The 21,129-nt window shown below is 39.6% G+C and overlaps 1 long non-coding RNA gene across 6 annotated transcripts; it reads left to right on the forward strand.

Moving 5' to 3' along the window:
* The first annotated feature begins 2,701 nt into the window (after positions 1–2,701).
* Positions 2,702–7,378, forward strand: LOC135750386 (uncharacterized). 6 transcript variants are annotated; one of them, XR_012336405.1, is made up of 7 exons: positions 2,702–2,795; positions 4,527–4,586; positions 4,728–4,815; positions 5,104–5,377; positions 5,678–5,756; positions 5,906–6,502; positions 6,882–7,378. It is a non-coding gene; the product is annotated as an uncharacterized lncRNA (long non-coding RNA). The 6 variants fall into 6 exon arrangements; XR_012336407.1 differs by lacking the exon at positions 2,702–2,795 and having other exon boundaries at positions 4,217–4,586; positions 5,906–5,969; positions 6,391–6,502; XR_010532712.2 differs by lacking the exon at positions 2,702–2,795 and having other exon boundaries at positions 4,218–4,586; positions 5,104–5,144; positions 5,295–5,377.
* Positions 7,379–21,129: the final 13,751 nt, after the last annotated feature.

Raw genomic sequence — 21,129 nt, forward strand, 5'->3', positions numbered from 1 at the left:
TGCCCAATTCGGCCTAAAATGCCTTCAGGGGCATTCTTATGAAGAGAAATGTCGTTTAAAGGCATTTCCAGCTCAGAAAAGCATTTTTCAAGCGATTTCAACATTTCAGGTTGGACTGTGACTTTCCATGCAAAAGTGCCCAACTCGGCCTAAAATGCCTTCAGGGGCATTCTTATGATGAGAAATGTCGTTTAAAGATTTCAACATTTCAGGTTGGACTGTGACTTTTCATGCAAAAGTGCCCAACTCGGCCTAAAATGCCTTCAGGGGCATTCTTATGATGAGAAATGTCGTTTAAAGGCATTTCCAGCCCAGAAAAGCATTTTTCAAGCGATTTCAACATTTCAGGTTGGACTGTGACTTTTCATGCAAAAGTGCCCAACTCGGCCTAAAACGCCTTCAGGGGCATTCTTATGATGAGAAATGTCGTTTAAAGGCATTTCCAGCTCAGAAAAGCATTTTTCAAGCGATTTCAACATTTCAGGTTGGACTGTGACTTTTCATGCAAAAGTGCCCAACTCGGCCTAAAATGCCTTCAGGGGCATTCTTAGGATGAGAAATGTCGTTTAAAGGCATTTCCAGCTCAGAAAAGCATTTTTCAAGCGATTTCAACATTTCAGGTTGGACTGTGACTTTTCATGCAAAAGTGCCCAACTCGGCCTAAAATGCCTTCAGGGGCATTCTTAGGATGAGAAATGTCGTTTAAAGGCATTTCCAGCTCAGAAAAGCATTTTTCAAGCGATTTCAACATTTCAGGTTGGACTGTGACTTTTCATGCAAAAGTGCCCAACTCGTCCTAAAATGCCTTCAGGGGCATTCTTATGATGAGAAATGTCGTTTAAAGGCATTTCCAGCCCAGAAAAGCATTTTTCAAGCGATTTCAACATTTCAGGTTGGACTGTGACTTTTCATGCAAAAGTGCCCAACTCGGCCTAAAATGCCTTCAGGGGCATTCTTATGATGAGAAATGTCGTTTAAAGGCATTTCCAGCTCAGAAAAGCATTTTTCAAGCGATTTCAACATTTCAGGTTGGACTGTGACTTTTCATGCAAAAGTGCCCAACTCGGCCTAAAATGCCTTCAGGGGCATTCTTATGATGAGAAATGTCGTTTAAAGGCATTTCCAGCTCAGAAAAGCATTTTTCAAGCGATTTCAACATTTCAGGTTGGACTGTGACTTTTCATGCAAAAGTGCCCAACTCGGCCTAAAATGCCTTCAAGGGCATTCTTATGATGAGAAATGTCGTTTAAAGGCATTTCCAGCTCAGAAAAGCATTTTTCAAGCGATTTCAACATTTCAGGTTGGACTGTGACTTTTCATGCAAAAGTGCCCAACTCGGCCTAAAATGCCTTCAGGGGCATTCTTACGATGAGAAATGTTGTTTAAAGGCATTTCCAGCTCAGAAAAGCATTTTTCAAGCGATTTCAACATTTCAGGTTGGACTGTGACATTTCATGCAAAAGTGCCCAACTCGGCCTAAAATGCCTTCAGGGGCATTCTTATGATGAGAAATGTCGTTTAAAGGCATTTCCAGCTCAGAAAAGCATTTTTCAAGCGATTTCAACATTTCAGGTTGGACTGTGACTTTTCATGCAAAAGTGCCCAACTCGGCCTAAAATGCCTTCAGGGGCATTCTTATGATGAGAAATGTCGTTTAAAGGCATTTCCAGCTCAGAAAGGCATTTTTCAAGCGATTTCAACATTTCAGGTTGGACTGTGACTTTTCATGCAAAAGTGCCCAACTCGGCCTAAAATGCCTTCAGGGGCATTCTTATGATGAGAAATGTCGTTTAAAGGCATTTCCAGCTCAGAAAAGCATTTTTCAAGCGATTTCAACATTTCAGGTTAGACTGTGACTTTTCATGCAAAAGTGCCCAACTCGGCCTAAAACGCCTTCAGGGGCATTCTTATGATGAGAAATGTCGTTTAAAGGCATTTCCCAGCAAACATTGGTCCGACCGCAACGTCGTGTCCCTGGCCAAAAATAGTCGCGGTATGACGGCACAAATCGGTGAAAATATGTAACACAGAACATTTCATAAAAATGCATTCAGATACATTTGTACATGTCTATAGTTCTATGGGGTTGCATGTATAATTGTTACTTTGACTTTTACTACGTGTGCTTCAATATTTATACCCTGTTGTGAATCGGTTGTAAGAGGACGTCACTAGGTGACGTCTTTTACACGTGCATTTATAGTCCATCATGACCCTCTATAAAAAATCATAAACCTTCTATAAATTTATTGTGAAATATGCAAATGCTGTGCCTACACCTTGGTTAATACTGTAATAATTAATTTAAGTGCAAAAAGTATTTTTTTAAGAGGTTGTGAATAGACGTCCACTGACGTCTTTTACACGTCTAGACTAGACTAGTAGGAAAAAAACAGAATTATCTTTATGAAATACACGATTTGTATACAAAGTAAATATATTAACTTTATCTTGTTTAAAAAAATTATAATCACAAAGTGCCCAGTGTGATTGCAAAGCCACAATACATCATTATTTCAACCTGCTTTATTATTAAATGTATGCATATAAATGTAAAGAAAGTATATATCCGGTTACCATTTAGGTCTGAGTTGGATGTAATTTCAAAACTGCGCTGCCAAGAATGTTTTATCAAAATATTTTACAAAATCGCGCGATAGGATAGATTTTCTCGCGAGATAGTTGTCACGTCACACGTTCTCCCGGAAGTACGTCGTGTGCAGCCAGCAAGCCACGAGGAGAGGGTGAATCTATGAAGGAGTTGTGTCTATATATTATATAAAACCTACTATTGGGTAAGTACATTTTGTATTATTTGATTAACGTGCTTAAGTTTTACTTGTTGAAGAAGGAACCGAAATAAACGTTGCCAGAATTGTCCACACGTAAAATTAGCTAGTAGTAGGCTTAAAGTTACTCTGAACTTATATTGAGAATGAGGAGATGTCGTCACGACACAGTGCCCCGCCCCCAGAGACCGAGTCATCCTCCCCTTTCCACCATTTTGGGTGGTAACCCGTCAAACTCGTTCATTGTTTGTATTGGTAGTAGAGGAGTTGTCGCGCTATTTTAGAATGCCTGGAAAACACTGCTCTGTAAAAAATTTGCACCAGTGTCTCCCACGATTGCCGTGGAAAGTCTAGGGACCATTTGTTACGGTTTTTTCGTTTCCCTAAATGGAAAAAGTTTCAAGGAGAGCATGTCTCCGATGTGACAAGACGACGTCGGATTTCTTGGGTGGATGTAAGAAGAAAGGACATTACTTTTGACCGCATCTCCGAGTCGATGAGAGTGTGTTAAAACTCATTAACATACAAAATAATATTCACCTTATATTCAATAAAAAAAATTCATCTGCCTGCATTGACACTATTTTTGTACTCTTTTACAAAGACATAAAATGTACATCACTGCATGTAATACATTAACGAACATTATATATATCACTACTTCATTTGAACTTAACTGAGCTGGATGATACATCACTGTTTGATCCACAGAAGCAAACTTTGTTATTTTCCTGTTATTACTGTTAAGCTGCTTTGATACAATCTGGATTGTAAAAAGCACTATATAAATAAAAGTGACTTGACTAAAGGTGAAGCAACTTACCTTTGCCAGTACAATGTTATTTTTCACAATTTGAAGGCTTGTAACGTTAGATGACCAAGTCGCGCACCCAGCCGCAGCAGAATGTTTCGTAGCTTTCCAATGACTTCAGGCTTTTAAATTCTTGCATAGTGTAATAACTGATGCCGAAAACCAAGTAATTAACAATTTCCAAATACGTGCAGTGGTAAAGAGTCTAGGTCTCTCTTCCATTCAGCTGCAGGCACCTCGTATGGATCAACGTTTTTAATATCCGCAAAGCTTCTCTAAATACCTCTGTTTGGCATTGGTTGTAAGCTTCTCCCTGTAAGGACCCTTTTGCCGCATTCTTCTCCATTTCTGCTAAATTTTCCTCGAAATTTATATTACAATTTCTGCTCTTTCCCGCTCCGTCTTTGAATTGCTCATACACTGTTGCTCCTGGCAACCGTTAGCGTGCCCTCCCAAAATGGTGGACGGGCTCAATTTGTCACGTGACAGCAAGCTACCGTGACGCATGTCCTCATTCTCAATACATGGTATGCCATAAAGTATGTTTAATGATAGTCAAAGTTATTACTTAAACTTATTTATGTAGCCTTTTGAGAGTTCCTTTCAGAAAGTAAATTATCTGAAAGAGAAAAGTCATTTGGCATGATGGTAATGATTAACATTGCAGATGTAAAATGTTAAATACTGTTCTGTATTAAAAGCTCAGTGTAAGTGTTTGATTAACTTCCTTTGCTTTTGTTTTGTACAAAGGAAAAGCAGAACCTAATCTAAATAAAAATAAACAAGCTGTTTAAAGGACTGTGTCCTACCCAGATCCTCCTCCAAAATATAACCATTCAAAATACAATCCATTTGAAAATACACTTAAACAAATGTGAGATGTTATTTGTGGTGTAAATATCATTACAATTTCATTTTATTTACAGTTGAAGATCAACACAAACCAAATGAAGATGTTGTAGATTCTACAAACAATAAAAAAGAAGGTATGACAAACTGTAAATATGAATTGTGTAGATATGGCTTAAACAGTCTACACATTTGTTAATGTTCTAATTTGTCATATGTCCTTGTTTGTTCTAAAGATCAAGTTTTGTGTCCAACACACTTTTTTTTTGTTTACACAGGTGATGGCACACATCATGACAGTAAACATCGGTATCAAGATGGTGTGATTGATCTATACCCTAGAATAAGCTGTGACACTGATGCTGTGTACGTGCTACTGATGCTTTTTTTGTGCATTCCCACACTATACAAACACATTGCTTGGCTCCAAATTGCATACAGTTCCATCTTTATAATGTCATTCTCATTTATAGGTAAAAATGTATTCCATGAGTCAGTGTTTTGCCTAAATGTCAACATAATATCCCAAACTTTGATATAAAAAGTGATTTATTTTAATATTTTACACTACTATGTATTTTTTAAAATACATTGTGCATGTGTATGTTTATTGTACTTAATGAAATTACATGCAAGGTGTCATTTGTTTCGCAGGGTCACATAATGAACAGCCATCTTACAGACAACCGAAAGAGGCATAGTATTGTTTTCTTGTGTATTGTCATACACCTAAAGCGGATTTTTTGTAATTGTACAGTTATGGTGTTATTCATTCATTAATGTGTCCTTTCTTACCTTAAATAACTTATCATTTTTTACACCTTTTGTTTTTATTGTCTATATAGTATTGTCTACAATCCCAAATTCTGGATTGAAGATCCAGTACCAGTGGGCACCCCAATCCCAGAGAGCATCCATCTGAAACCAGGTGATGGTGATTTACTACTAATCAAGGAACCGGCTTTACTGACGAGATGCGCATGATATCACATGCGATTTATCGTGCATCACAAGATTTCACATTAGTGGCAACACAGCTTAGAGTATACAAATTTACATGTCTCTGAATCTGAGTTAATAGTTACAAATACAGAGCTTATAATGTCTGTCATTGCAACCACAAAGACCTAAAAGTACAGCCAGCTGATTTCATAACTAATGCAGTATACTGTGAAGTTATTAACTGTTAAAATATTACACTACCATAACATTAACTCTATTTGTACAGGTGAGGTAACACAACGAAAAAATTACCGGATGGAGACTACCTGATTCTTCACCTATGGCCTCAGCTTCAAATGCAAGAAGTAAGAAATTCTATATGACTGTGTATTTTGCATTATGAATACATCAAAGATGTTGATAAGTTGACCTGCGTAAGTTGTGACATAAAGAATATGTATTTATATTTCCATCTATCTTTCTATAACATTATTTCCATTGTTTTCACATTTAGGTCCAGCAACTGTCTGAGTTGGTGGATATTCTGTCAGAGACTCCGTGGACAACGTTATGAATAGGTATGTATTTCTCTTGATTTGTGTAATCCTGCATAATATTTAAGGAATATATATTGATTACCACCATAATTAACCCAGCTATTTATATTACTTCAATTCAGGATTTAATCCGTCACACATCACTTGTTCAGAAGTTTTAATGTTCGTAGTGACTTAAACAGTTAGCCATACTGAAAACAAGAAATCAAAACATAATTTCAGTGTAAGCCGTTACTTGTCACCCAAACTTATGGATGATGATATAGTTCATAGCACTTGTTACATGGTAGATGAAACAAGTGAAGTTGGTAGATGAAACAAGTGAAGTTGTGAAGTGTTAACACATAGTGTATGTTTGAACATTGTATGCAATTGCTCATTACTGTTAATTGTGATTTATTGACCTTTTAGGTTATTTGTCTAAGGTGAAGTAATCTTACAGTTCTTTCACAGAATGATGTGAAATTGTCTTATGGCAAAGTTCAATATGAAGGGTGGTGGACATCTGGAAAAGAAGTCTTTTAAAGGCACACCTTTGTATTATGTTATTCAAGGTAATTTGGGGAATGTTCTTTTGATGTAATTATATTGATGTAATTTTTATTGTTATGCTTGATCTATTCAGGGGACATCACAGCTCACCTGTCTTTATCAGAAATATCCTGTTCATTTTTTGACAGTTACACACCTAGTTAAGGGTCTTTCTCAAGGGCACCACAGTGGTTTTGTAGAGGGAGGGGACAAATGCTGTTTCCCCCACAACTGATCTAACACTTATTTAAAGCAGAACATATTTTGTACAATAATATATATAATAGTAATATATCATTTTAGCTGTAGACCATAAAGATTTTGAAAGTAAGTGCATGTCATTTACCTCAAAATTTTAATTGTATTTATTTTAAAAAGAAGCATATTCTTCTCTTCCTTCAGATGCTGTGAAGAGGTGGATCCCAAATGCCACCGAATCGGAAATAGATGCAGCTATGGCAGACGACCTCAAGCACGCTCCAGGAAGAGCTGGGGGTGGTGGATACAAAAAAGCCTAACAGCTGTGATGTGTTAAAGAGAGAGTTCACCAAAAAAGGAAAATTGTTATAATTTTCTTATCCACATGTTTCAAACCTGTATACCTTTCTATTTTCTGCTGAACACAAAGATTGAAGAATGTTTGTAACTTCACAACCCATTAACTGTCATTATTTTTTTTTTTTACAATTGTAGTAATGGGTTGTGAGATCTGCTTTGTTAAAAACATTCTTTCAAATATCTTTGTGTTCAGCAGAACATAGAAAGGTATACAGGTTTGAAACATGAGAGGGAATAAATGACTAAATATTAATTTTTGGGTGAACTATCCCTTTATAGAAAGTGTTTTGAAATTGTTATTATAGTTAAATGGTTAAAAAATAAAAAGTGCTAAATCAGAACATGCTTCTTTTTTGGTTATGGCGACAAATAATGTGTTCTTTAATGTGTTTGTGAAGTACACGTGGTTAAAACGTTTTATGGACGTTCAGGTCTGACTGGACCAATTTTGAACCGATTTTGAACCTTTGTGAATATGTGTTAAACCTCAATACAATTGATTGCCTTTCACGATGTTACACAGTGGGTGTATATTCATTTTATATGCATACATCTAAACAATGCAGCAACACATTTAAACATCCAGAAGACGGCACATTTAGACGTCCAGGGACGGGCAGAAAAGACGTGTAATTCACGGCCAAATGACGTCAAAGACGTCCGCTCAACTTTAATTTAGGGTATTTTTCAACCGTGATGGGACGTGACCAAGGGACGTCTTTTCAACGGTCATAAAACGTCCAAATGTTTGCTATATGGGGGCTTAAAACATATATTTAAACTATTCAGGAACACATTTAAACATCCAAAAGACGGCGCATTTAGACGTCCAGGGACGTGCAGAAAAGACGTGTAATTCACGGCCAGATGACGTCAAAGACGTCGGCTCAACTTTCATTTTGGATATATTTTTCAACGCGGACGGGACGTGACGAACGGACGTCTTTTCAACGGTCATCACACGTCCAAATGTTTGTTGGGTTCCAGCTCAGAAAAGCATTTTTCAAGCGATTTCAACATTTCAGGTTGGACTGTGACTTTTCATGCAAAAGTGCCAACTCGGCCTAAAACGCCTTCAGGGGCATTCTTATGATGAGAAATGTCGTTTAAAGGCATTTCCAGCTCAGAAAAGCATTTTTCAAGCGATTTCAACATTTCAGGTTGGACTGTGACTTTTCATGCAAAAGTGCCCAACTCGGCCTAAAATGCCTTCAGGGGCATTCTTATGATGAGAAATGTCGTTTAAAGGCATTTCCAGCTCAGAAAAGCATTTTTCAAGCGATTTCAACATTTCAGGTTGGACTGTGACTTTTCATGCAAAAGTGCCCAACTCGGCCTAAAATGCCTTCAGGGGCATTCTTATGATGAGAAATGTCATTTAAAGGCATTTCCAGCCCAGAAAAGCATTTTTCAAGCGATTTCAACATTTCAGGTTGGACTGTGACTTTTCATGCAAAAGTGCCCAACTCGGCCTAAAATGCCTTCAGGGGCATTCTTATGATGAGAAATGTCGTTTAAAGGCATTTCCAGCTCAGAAAAGCATTTATCAAGCGATTTCAACATTTCAGGTTGGACTGTGACATTTCATGCAAAAGTGCCCAACTCGGCCTAAAATGCCTTCAGGGGCATTCTTATGATGAGAAATGTCGTTTAAAGGCATTTCCAGCTCAGAAAAGCATTTTTCAAGCGATTTCAACATTTCAGGTTGGACTGTGACTTTTCATGCAAAAGTGCCCAACTCGGCCTAAAATGCCTTCAGGGGCATTCTTATGATGAGAAATGTCGTTTAAAGGCATTTCCAGCTCAGAAAGGCATTTTTCAAGCGATTTCAACATTTCAGGTTGGACTGTGACTTTTCATGCAAAAGTGCCCAACTCGGCCTAAAATGCCTTCAGGGGCATTCTTATGATGAGAAATGTCGTTTAAAGGCATTTCCAGCCCAGAAAAGCATTTTTCAAGCGATTTCAACATTTCAGGTTGGACTGTGAATTTTCATGCAAAAGTGCCCAACTCGGCCTAAAATGCCTTCAGGGGCATTCTTATGATGAGAAATGTCGTTTAAAGGCATTTCCAGCTCAGAAAAGCATTTTTCAAGCGATTTCAACATTTCAGGTTGGACTGTGACTTTTCATGCAAAAGTGCCCAACTCGGCCTAAAATGCCTTCAGGGGCATTCTTATGATGAGAAATGTCGTTTAAAGGCATTTCCAGCTCAGAAAAGCATTTTTCAAGCGATTTCATCATTTCAGGTTGGACTGTGACTTTTCATGCAAAAGTGCCCAACTCGGCCTAAAATGCCTTCAGGGGCATTCTTATGATGAGAAATGTCGTTTAAAGGCATTTCCAGCCCAGAAAAGCATTTTTCAAGCGATTTCAACATTTCAGGTTGGACTGTGACTTTTCATGCAAAAGTGCCCAACTCGGCCTAAAATGCCTTCAGGGGCATTCTTATGATGAGAAATGTCGTTTAAAGGCATTTCCAGCCCAGAAAAGCATTTTTCAAGCGATTTCAACATTTCAGGTTGGACTGTGACTTTTCATGCAAAAGTGCCCAACTCGGCCTAAAATGCATTCAGGGGCATTCTTATGATGAGAAATGTCGTTTAAAGGCATTTCCAGCTCAGAAAAGCATTTTTCAAGCGATTTCAACATTTCAGGTTGGACTGTGACTTTTCATGCAAAAGTGCCCAACTCGGCCTAAAATGCCATCAGGGGCATTCTTATGATGAGAAATGTCGTTTAAAGGCATTTCCAGCTCAGAAAAGCATTTTTCAAGCGATTTCAACATTTCAGATTAGACTGTGACTTTTCATGCAAAAGTGCCCAACTTTAAACGATTTCAACATTTCAGGTTGGACTGTGACTTTTCATGCAAAAGTGCCCAACTCGGCCTAAAATGCCTTCAGGGGCATTCTTATGATGAGAAATGTCGTTTAAAGGCATTTCCAGCTCAGAAAGGCATTTTTCAAGCGATTTCAACATTTCAGGTTGGACTGTGACTTTTCATGCAAAAGTGCCCAACTCGGCCTAAAATGCCTTCAGGGGCATTCTTATGATGAGAAATGTCGTTTAAAGGCATTTCCAGCCCAGAAAAGCATTTTTCAAGCGATTTCAACATTTCAGGTTGGACTGTGACTTTTCATGCAAAAGTGCCCAACTCGGCCTAAAATGCCTTCAGGGGCATTCTTATGATGAGAAATGTCGTTTAAAGGCATTTCCAGCTCAGAAAAGCATTTTTCAAGCGATTTCAACATTTCAGGTTGGACTGTGACTTTTCATGCAAAAGTGCCCAACTCGGCCTAAAATGCCTTCAGGGGCATTCTTATGATGAGAAATGTCGTTTAAAGGCATTTCCAGCTCAGAAAAGCATTTTTCAAGCGATTTCATCATTTCAGGTTGGACTGTGACTTTTCATGCAAAAGTGCCCAACTCGGCCTAAAATGCCTTCAGGGGCATTCTTATGATGAGAAATGTCGTTTAAAGGCATTTCCAGCCCAGAAAAGCATTTTTCAAGCGATTTCAACATTTCAGGTTGGACTGTGACTTTTCATGCAAAAGTGCCCAACTCGGCCTAAAATGCCTTCAGGGGCATTCTTATGATGAGAAATGTCGTTTAAAGGCATTTCCAGCTCAGAAAAGCATTTTTCAAGCGATTTCAACATTTCAGGTTGGACTGTGACTTTTCATGCAAAAGTGCCCAACTCGGCCTAAAATGCCTTCAGGGGCATTCTTATGATGAGAAATGTCATTTAAAGGCATTTCCAGCTCAGAAAAGCATTTTTCAAGCGATTTCAACATTTCAGGTTGGACTGTGACTTTTCATGCAAAAGTGCCCAACTCGGCCTAAAATGCCTTCAGGGGCATTCTTATGATGAGAAATGTCGTTTAAAGGCATTTCCAGCTCAGAAAAGCATTTTTCAAGCGATTTCAACATTTCAGGTTGGACTGTGACTTTTCATGCAAAAGTGCCCAACTCGGCCTAAAATGCCTTCAGGGGCATTCTTATGATGAGAAATGTCGTTTAAAGGCATTTCCAGCTCAGAAAAGCATTTTTCAAGCGATTTCAACATTTCAGGTTGGACTGTGACTTTTCATGCAAAAGTGCCCAACTCGGCCTAAAATGCCTTCAGGGGCATTCTTATGATGAGAAATGTCGTTTAAAGGCATTTCCAGCTCAGAAAAGCATTTTTCAAGCGATTTCAACATTTCAGGTTGGACTGTGACTTTTCATGCAAAAGTGCCCAACTCGGCCTAAAATGCCTTCAGGGGCATTCTTATGATGAGAAATGTCGTTTAAAGGCATTTCCAGCTCAGAAAAGCATTTTTCAAGCGATTTCAACATTTCAGGTTGGACTGTGACTTTTCATGCAAAAGTGCCCAACTCGGCCTAAAATGCCTTCAGGGGCATTCTTATGATGAGAAATGTCGTTTAAATGGAATTTCCAGCTCAGAAAAGCATTTTTCAAGCGATTTCAACATTTCAGGTTGGACTGTGACTTTTCATGCAAAAGTGCCCAACTCGGCCTAAAATGCCTTCAGGGGCATTCTTATGATGAGAAATGTCGTTTAAAGGCATTTCCAGCTCAGAAAAGCATTTTTCAAGCGATTTCAACATTTCAGGTTGGACTGTGACTTTTCATGCAAAAGTGCCCAACTCGGCCTAAAATGCCTTCAGGGGCATTCTTATGATGAGAAATGTCGTTTAAAGGCATTTCCAGCTCAGAAAAGCATTTTTCAAGCGATTTCAACATTTCAGGTTGGACTGTGACTTTTCATGCAAAAGTGCCCAACTCGGCCTAAAATGCCTTCAGGGGCATTCTTATGATGAGAAATGTCGTTTAAAGGCATTTCCAGCTCAGAAAAGCATTTTTCAAGCGATTTCAACATTTCAGGTTGGACTGTGACTTTTCATGCAAAAGTGCCCAACTCGGCCTAAAATGCCTTCAGGGGCATTCTTATGATGAGAAATGTCGTTTAAAGGCATTTCCAGCTCAGAAAAGCATTTTTCAAGCGATTTCAACATTTCAGGTTGGACTGTGACTTTTCATGCAAAAGTGACCCAACTAGGCCTAAAATGCCTTCAGGGGCATTCTTATGATGAGAAATGTCGTTTAAAGGCATTTCCAGCTCAGAAAAGCATTTTTCAAGCGATTTCAACATTTCAGGTTGGACTGTGACTTTTCATGCAAAAGTGCCCAACTCGGCCTAAAATGCCTTCAGGGGCATTCTTATGATGAGAAATGTCGTTTAAAGGCATTTCCAGCTCAGAAAAGCATTTTTCAAGCGATTTCAACATTTCAGGTTGGACTGTGACTTTTCATGCAAAAGTGCCCAACTCGGCCTAAAATGCCTTCAGGGGCATTCTTATGATGAGAAATGTCGTTTAAAGGCATTTCCAGCTCAGAAAAGCATTTTTCAAGCGATTTCAACATTTCAGGTTGGACTGTGACTTTTCATGCAAAAGTGCCCAACTCGGCCTAAAATGCCTTCAGGGGCATTCTTATGATGAGAAATGTCGTTTAAAGGCATTTCCAGCTCAGAAAAGCATTTTTCAAGCGATTTCAACATTTCAGGTTGGACTGTGACTTTTCATGCAAAAGTGCCCAACTCGGCCTAAAATGCCTTCAGGGGCATTCTTATGATGAGAAATGTCGTTTAAAGGCATTTCCAGCTCAGAAAAGCATTTTTCAAGCGATTTCAACATTTCAGGTTGGACTGTGACTTTTCATGCAAAAGTGCCCAACTCGGCCTAAAATGCCTTCAGGGGCATTCTTATGATGAGAAATGTTGTTTAAAGGCATTTCCAGCTCAGAAAAGCATTTTTCAAGCGATTTCAACATTTCAGGTTGGACTGTGACTTTTCATGCAAAAGTGCCCAACTCGGCCTAAAATGCCTTCAGGGGCATTCTTATGATGAGAAATGTCGTTTAAAGGCATTTCCAGCTCAGAAAAGCATTTTTCAAGCGATTTCAACATTTCAGGTTGGACTGTGACTTTTCATGCAAAAGTGCCCAACTCGGCCTAAAATGCCTTCAGGGGCATTCTTATGATGAGAAATGTCGTTTAAAGGCATTTCCAGCTCAGAAAAGCATTTTTCAAGCGATTTCAACATTTCAGGTTGGACTGTGACTTTTCATGCAAAAGTGCCCAACTCGGCCTAAAATGCCTTCAGGGGCATTCTTATGATGAGAAATGTCGTTTAAAGGCATTTCCAGCTCAGAAAAGCATTTTTCAAGCGATTTCAACATTTCAGGTTGGACTGTGACTTTTCATGCAAAAGTGCCCAACTCGGCCTAAAATGCCTTCAGGGGCATTCTTATGATGAGAAATGTCGTTTAAAGGCATTTCCAGCTCAGAAAAGCATTTTTCAAGCGATTTCAACATTTCAGGTTGGACTGTGACTTTTCATGCAAAAGTGCCCAACTCGGCCTAAAATGCCTTCAGGGGCATTCTTATGATGAGAAATGTCGTTTAAAGGCATTTCCAGCTCAGAAAAGCATTTTTCAAGCGATTTCAACATTTCAGGTTGGACTGTGACTTTTCATGCAAAAGTGCCCAACTCGGCCTAAAATGCCTTCAGGGGCATTCTTATGATGAGAAATGTCGTTTAAAGGCATTTCCAGCTCAGAAAAGCATTTTTCAAGCGATTTCAACATTTCAGGTTGGACTGTGACTTTTCATGCAAAAGTGCCCAACTCGGCCTAAAAATGCCTTCAGGGGCATTCTTATGATGAGAAATGTCGTTTAAAGGCATTTCCAGCTCAGAAAAGCATTTTTCAAGCGATTTCAACATTTCAGGTTGGACTGTGACTTTTTATGCAAAAGTGCCCAACTCGGCCTAAAACGCCTTCAGGGGCATTCTTATGATGAGAAATGTCGTTTAAAGGCATTTCCAGCTCAGAAAAGCATTTTTCAAGCGATTTCAACATTTCAGGTTGGACTGTGACTTTTCATGCAAAAGTGCCCAACTCGGCCTAAAACGCCTTCAGGGGCATTCTTATGATGAGAAATGTCGTTTAAAAGGCATTTCCAGCTCAGAAAAGCATTTTTCAAGCGATTTCAACATTTCAGGTTGGACTGTGACTTTTCATGCAAAAGTGCCCAACTCGGCCTAAAAACGCCTTCAGGGGCATTCTTATGATGAGAAATGTCGTTTAAAGGCATTTCCAGCTCAGAAAAGCATTTTTCAAGCGATTTCAACATTTCAGGTTGGACTGTGACTTTTCATGCAAAAGTGCCCAACTCGGCCTAAAAACGCCTTCAGGGGCATTCTTATGATGAGAAATGTCGTTTAAAGGCATTTCCAGCTCAGAAAAGCATTTTTCAAGCGATTTCAACATTTCAGGTTGGACTGTGACTTTTCATGCAAAAGTGCCCAACTCGGCCTAAAATGCCTTCAGGGGCATTCTTATGATGAGAAATGTCGTTTAAAGGCATTTCCAGCTCAGAAAAGCATTTTTCAAGCGATTTCAACATTTCAGGTTGGACTGTGACTTTTCATGCAAAAGTGCCCAACTAGGCCTAAAATGCCTTCAGGGGCATTCTTATGATGAGAAATGTCGTTTAAAGGCATTTCCAGCTCAGAAAAGCATTTTTCAAGCGATTTCAACATTTCAGGTTGGACTGTGACTTTTCATGCAAAAGTGACCCAACTAGGCCTAAAATGCCTTCAGGGGCATTCTTATGATGAGAAATGTCGTTTAAAGGCATTTCCAGCTCAGAAAAGCATTTTTCAAGCGATTTCAACATTTCAGGTTGGACTGTGACTTTTCATGCAAAAGTGCCCAACTCGGCCTAAAATGCCTTCAGGGGCATTCTTATGATGAGAAATGTCGTTTAAAGGCATTTCCAGCTCAGAAAAGCATTTTTCAAGCGATTTCAACATTTCAGGTTGGACTGTGACTTTTCATGCAAAAGTGCCCAACTCGGGCTAAAATGCCTTCAGGGGCATTCTTATGATGAGAAATGTCGTTTAAAAGGCATTTCCAGCTCAGAAAAGCATTTTTCAAGCGATTTCAACATTTCAGGTTGGACTGTGACTTTTCATGCAAAAGTGCCCAACTCGGCCTAAAATGCCTTCAGGGGCATTCTTATGATGAGAAATGTCGTTTAAAAGGCATTTCCAGCTCAGAAAAGCATTTTTCAAGCGATTTCAACATTTCAGGTTGGACTGTGACTTTTCATGCAAAAGTGCCCAACTCGGCCTAAAATGCCTTCAGGGGCATTCTTATGATGAGAAATGTCGTTTAAAGGCATTTCCAGCTCAGAAAAGCATTTTTCAAGCGATTTCAACATTTCAGGTTGGACTGTGACTTTTCATGCAAAAGTGCCCAACTCGGCCTAAAATGCCTTCAGGGGCATTCTTATGATGAGAAATGTCGTTTAAAGGCATTTCCAGCTCAGAAAAGCATTTTTCAAGCGATTTCAACATTTCAGGTTGGACTGTGACTTTTCATGCAAAAGTGCCCAACTCGGCCTAAAATGCCTTCAGGGGCATTCTTATGATGAGAAATGTCGTTTAAAGGCATTTCCAGCTCAGAAAAGCATTTTTCAAGCGATTTCAACATTTCAGGTTGGACTGTGACTTTTCATGCAAAAGTGCCCAACTCGGCCTAAAATGCCTTCAGGGGCATTCTTATGATGAGAAATGTCGTTTAAAGGCATTTCCAGCTCAGAAAAGCATTTTTCAAGCGATTTCAACATTTCAGGTTGGACTGTGACTTTTCATGCAAAAGTGCCCAACTCGGCCTAAAATGCCTTCAGGGGCATTCTTATGATGAGAAATGTCGTTTAAAGGCATTTCCAGCTCAGAAAAGCATTTTTCAAGCGATTTCAACATTTCAGGTTGGACTGTGACTTTTCATGCAAAAGTGCCCAACTCGGCCTAAAATGCCTTCAGGGGCATTCTTATGATGAGAAATGTCGTTTAAAGGCATTTCCAGCTCAGAAAAGCATTTTTCAAGCGATTTCAACATTTCAGGTTGGACTGTGACTTTTCATGCAAAAGTGCCCAACTCGGCCTAAAATGCCTTCAGGGGCATTCTTATGATGAGAAATGTCGTTTAAAGGCATTTCCAGCTCAGAAAAGCATTTTTCAAGCGATTTCAACATTTCAGGTTGGACTGTGACTTTTCATGCAAAAAGTGCCCAACTCGGCCTAAAATGCCTTCAGGGGCATTCTTATGATGAGAAATGTCGTTTAAAGGCATTTCCAGCTCAGAAAAGCATTTTTCAAGCGATTTCAACATTTCAGGTTGGACTGTGACTTTTCATGCAAAAGTGCCCAACTCGGCCTAAAATGCCTTCAGGGGCATTCTTATGATGAGAAATGTCGTTTAAAGGCATTTCCAGCTCAGAAAAGCATTTTTCAAGCGATTTCAACATTTCAGGTTGGACTGTGACTTTTCATGCAAAAGTGCCCAACTCGGCCTAAAATGCCTTCAGGGGCATTCTTATGATGAGAAATGTCGTTTAAAGGCATTTCCAGCTCAGAAAAGCATTTTTCAAGCGATTTCAACATTTCAGGTTGGACTGTGACTTTTCATGCAAAAGTGCCCAACTCGGCCTAAAATGCCTTCAGGGGCATTCTTATGATGAGAAATGTCGTTTAAAGGCATTTCCAGCTCAGAAAAGCATTTTTCAAGCGATTTCAACATTTCAGGTTGGACTGTGACTTTCATGCAAAAGTGCCCAACTCGGCCTAAAATGCCTTCAGGGGCATTCTTATGATGAGAAATGTCGTTTAAAGGCATTTCCAGCTCAGAAAAGCATTTTTCAAGCGATTTCAACATTTCAGGTTGGACTGTGACTTTTCATGCAAAAGTGCCCAACTCGGCCTAAAATGCCTTCAGGGGCATTCTTATGATGAGAAATGTCGTTTAAAGGCATTTCCAGCTCAGAAAAGCATTTTTCAAGCGATTTCAACATTTCAGGTTGGACTGTGACTTTTCATGCAAAAGTGCCCAACTCGGCCTAAAATGCCTTCAGGGGCATTCTTATGATGAGAAATGTCGTTTAAAGGCATTTCCAGCTCAGAAAAGCATTTTTCAAGCGATTTCAACATTTCAGGTTGGACTGTGACTTTTCATGCAAAAGTGCCCAACTCGGCCTAAAATGCCTTCAGGGGCATTCTTATGATGAGAAATGTCGTTTAAAGGCATTTCCAGCTCAGAAAAGCATTTTTCAAGCGATTTCAACATTTCAGGTTGGACTGTGACTTTTCATGCAAAAGTGCCCAACTCGGCCTAAAATGCCTTCAGGGGCATTCTTATGATGAGAAATGTCGTTTAAAGGCATTTCCAGCTCAGAAAAGCATTTTTCAAGCGATTTCAACATTTCAGGTTGGACTGTGACTTTTCATGCAAAAGTGCCCAACTCGGCCTAAAATGCCTTCAGGGGCATTCTTATGATGAGAAATGTCGTTTAAAGGCATTTCCAGCTCAGAAAAGCATTTTTCAAGCGATTTCAACATTTCAGGTTGGACTGTGACTTTTCATGCAAAAGTGCCCAACTCGGCCTAAAATGCCTTCAGGGGCATTCTTATGATGAGAAATGTCGTTTAAAGGCATTTCCAGCTCAGAAAAGCATTTTTCAAGCGATTTCAACATTTCAGGTTGGACTGTGACTTTTCATGCAAAAGTGCCCAACTCGGCCTAAAATGCCTTCAGGGGCATTCTTATGATGAGAAATGTCGTTTAAAGGCATTTCCAGCTCAGAAAAGCATTTTTCAAGCGATTTCAACATTTCAGGTTGGACTGTGACTTTTCATGCAAAAGTGCCCAACTCGGCCTAAAATGCCTTCAGGGGCATTCTTATGATGAGAAATGTCGTTTAAAGGCATTTCCAGCTCAGAAAAGCATTTTTCAAGCGATTTCAACATTTCAGGTTGGACTGTGACTTTTCATGCAAAAGTGCCCAACTCGGCCTAAAATGCCTTCAGGGGCATTCTTATGATGAGAAATGTCGTTTAAAGGCATTTCCAGCTCAGAAAAGCATTTTTCAAGCGATTTCAACATTTCAGGTTGGACTGTGACTTTTCATGCAAAAGTGCCCAACTCGGCCTAAAATGCCTTCAGGGGCATTCTTATGATGAGAAATGTCGTTTAAAGGCATTTCCAGCTCAGAAAAGCATTTTTCAAGCGATTTCAACATTTCAGGTTGGACTGTGACTTTTCATGCAAAAGTGCCCAACTCGGCCTAAAACGCCTTCAGGGGCATTCTTATGATGAGAAATGTCGTTTAAAGGCATTTCCAGCTCAGAAAAGCATTTTTCAAGCGATTTCAACATTTCAGGTTGGACTGTGACTTTTCATGCAAAAGTGCCCAACTCGGCCTAAAATGCCTTCAGGGGCATTCTTATGATGAGAAATGTCGTTTAAAAGGCATTTCCAGCTCAGAAAAGCATTTTTCAAGCGATTTCAACATTTCAGGTTGGACTGTGACTTTTCATGCAAAAGTGCCCAACTCGGCCTAAAATGCCTTCAGGGGCATTCTTATGATGAGAAATGTCGTTTAAAAGGCATTTCCAGCTCAGAAAAGCATTTTTCAAGCGATTTCAACATTTCAGGTTGGACTGTGACTTTTCATGCAAAAGTGCCCAACTCGGCCTAAAATGCCTTCAGGGGCATTCTTATGATGAGAAATGTCGTTTAAAGGCATTTCCAGCTCAGAAAAGCATTTTTCAAGCGATTTCAACATTTCAGGTTGGACTGTGACTTTTCATGCAAAAGTGCCCAACTCGGCCTAAAATGCCTTCAGGGGCATTCTTATGATGAGAAATGTCGTTTAAAGGCATTTCCAGCTCAGAAAAGCATTTTTCAAGCGATTTCAACATTTCAGGTTGGACTGTGACTTTTCATGCAAAAGTGCCCAACTCGGCCTAAAATGCCTTCAGGGGCATTCTTATGATGAGAAATGTCGTTTAAAGGCATTTCCAGCTCAGAAAAGCATTTTTCAAGCGATTTCAACATTTCAGGTTGGACTGTGACTTTTCATGCAAAAGTGCCCAACTCGGCCTAAAATGCCTTCAGGGGCATTCTTATGATGAGAAATGTCGTTTAAAGGCATTTCCAGCTCAGAAAAGCATTTTTCAAGCGATTTCAACATTTCAGGTTGGACTGTGACTTTTCATGCAAAAGTGCCCAACTCGGCCTAAAATGCCTTCAGGGGCATTCTTATGATGAGAAATGTCGTTTAAAGGCATTTCCAGCTCAGAAAAGCATTTTTCAAGCGATTTCAACATTTCAGGTTGGACTGTGACTTTTCATGCAAAAGTGCCCAACTCGGCCTAAAATGCCTTCAGGGGCATTCTTATGATGAGAAATGTCGTTTAAAGGCATTTCCAGCTCAGAAAAGCATTTTTCAAGCGATTTCAACATTTCAGGTTGGACTGTGACTTTTCATGCAAAAGTGCCCAACTCGGCCTAAAATGCCTTCAGGGGCATTCTTATGATGAGAAATGTCGTTTAAAGGCATTTCCAGCTCAGAAAAGCATTTTTCAAGCGATTTCAACATTTCAGGTTGGACTGTGACTTTTCATGCAAAAGTGCCCAACTCGGCCTAAAATGCCTTCAGGGGCATTCTTATGATGAGAAATGTCGTTTAAAGGCATTTCCAGCTCAGAAAAGCATTTTTCAAGCGATTTCAACATTTCAGGTTGGACTGTGACTTTTCATGCAAAAGTGCCCAACTCGGCCTAAAATGCCTTCAGGGGCATTCTTATGATGAGAAATGTCGTTTAAAGGCATTTCCAGCTCAGAAAAGCATTTTTCAAGCGATTTCAACATTTCAGGTTGGACTGTGACTTTTCATGCAAAAGTGCCCAACTCGGCCTAAAATGCCTTCAGGGGCATTCTTATGATGAGAAATGTCGTTTAAAGGCATTTCCAGCTCAGAAAAGCATTTTTCAAGCGATTTCAACATTTCAGGTTGGACTGTGACTTTTCATGCAAAAGTGCCCAACTCGGCCTAAAATGCCTTCAGGGGCATTCTTATGATGAGAAATGTCGTTTAAAGGCATTTCCAGCTCAGAAAAAGCATTTTTCAAGCGATTTCAACATTTCAGGTTGGACTGTGACTTTTCATGCAAAAGTGCCCAACTCGGCCTAAAATGCCTTCAGGGGCATTCTTATGATGAGAAATGTCGTTTAAAGGCATTTCCAGCTCAGAAAAGCATTTTTCAAGCGATTTCAACATTTCAGGTTGGACTGTGACTTTTCATGCAAAAGTGCCCAACTCGGCCTAAAATGCCTTCAGGGGCATTCTTATGATGAGAAATGTCGTTTAAAGGCATTTCCAGCTCAGAAAAGCATTTTTCAAGCGATTTCAACATTTCAGGTTGGACTGTGACTTTTCATGCAAAAGTGCCCAACTCGGCCTAAAATGCCTTCAGGGGCATTCTTATGATGAGAAATGTCGTTTAAAGGCATTTCCAGCTCAGAAAAGCATTTTTCAAGCGATTTCAACATTTCAGGTTGGACTGTGACTTTTCATGCAAAAGTGCCCAACTCGGCCTAAAATGCCTTCAGGGGCATTCTTATGATGAGAAATGTCGTTTAAAGGCATTTCCAGCTCAGAAAAGCATTTTTCAAGCGATTTCAACATTTCAGGTTGGACTGTGACTTTTCATGCAAAAGTGCCCAACTCGGCCTAAAATGCCTTCAGGGGCATTCTTATGATGAGAAATGTCGTTTAAAGGCATTTCCAGCTCAGAAAAGCATTTTTCAAGCGATTTCAACATTTCAGGTTGGACTGTGACTTTTCATGCAAAAGTGCCCAACTCGGCCTAAAATGCCTTCAGGGGCATTCTTATGATGAGAAATGTCGTTTAAAGGCATTTCCAGCTCAGAAAAGCATTTTTCAAGCGATTTCAACATTTCAGGTTGGACTGTGACTTTTCATGCAAAAGTGCCCAACTCGGCCTAAAATGCCTTCAGGGGCATTCTTATGATGAGAAATGTCGTTTAAAGGCATTTCAGCTCAGAAAAGCATTTTCAAGCGATTTCAACATTTCAGGTTGGACTGTGACTTTTCATGCAAAAGTGCCCAACCTCGGCCTAAAATGCCTTCAGGGCATTCTTATGATGAGAAATGTC

Source organism: Paramisgurnus dabryanus, chromosome 3, assembly GCF_030506205.2.
Source record: "Paramisgurnus dabryanus chromosome 3, PD_genome_1.1, whole genome shotgun sequence".
Classification (NCBI taxonomy): Eukaryota; Metazoa; Chordata; class Actinopteri; order Cypriniformes; family Cobitidae; genus Paramisgurnus; species Paramisgurnus dabryanus.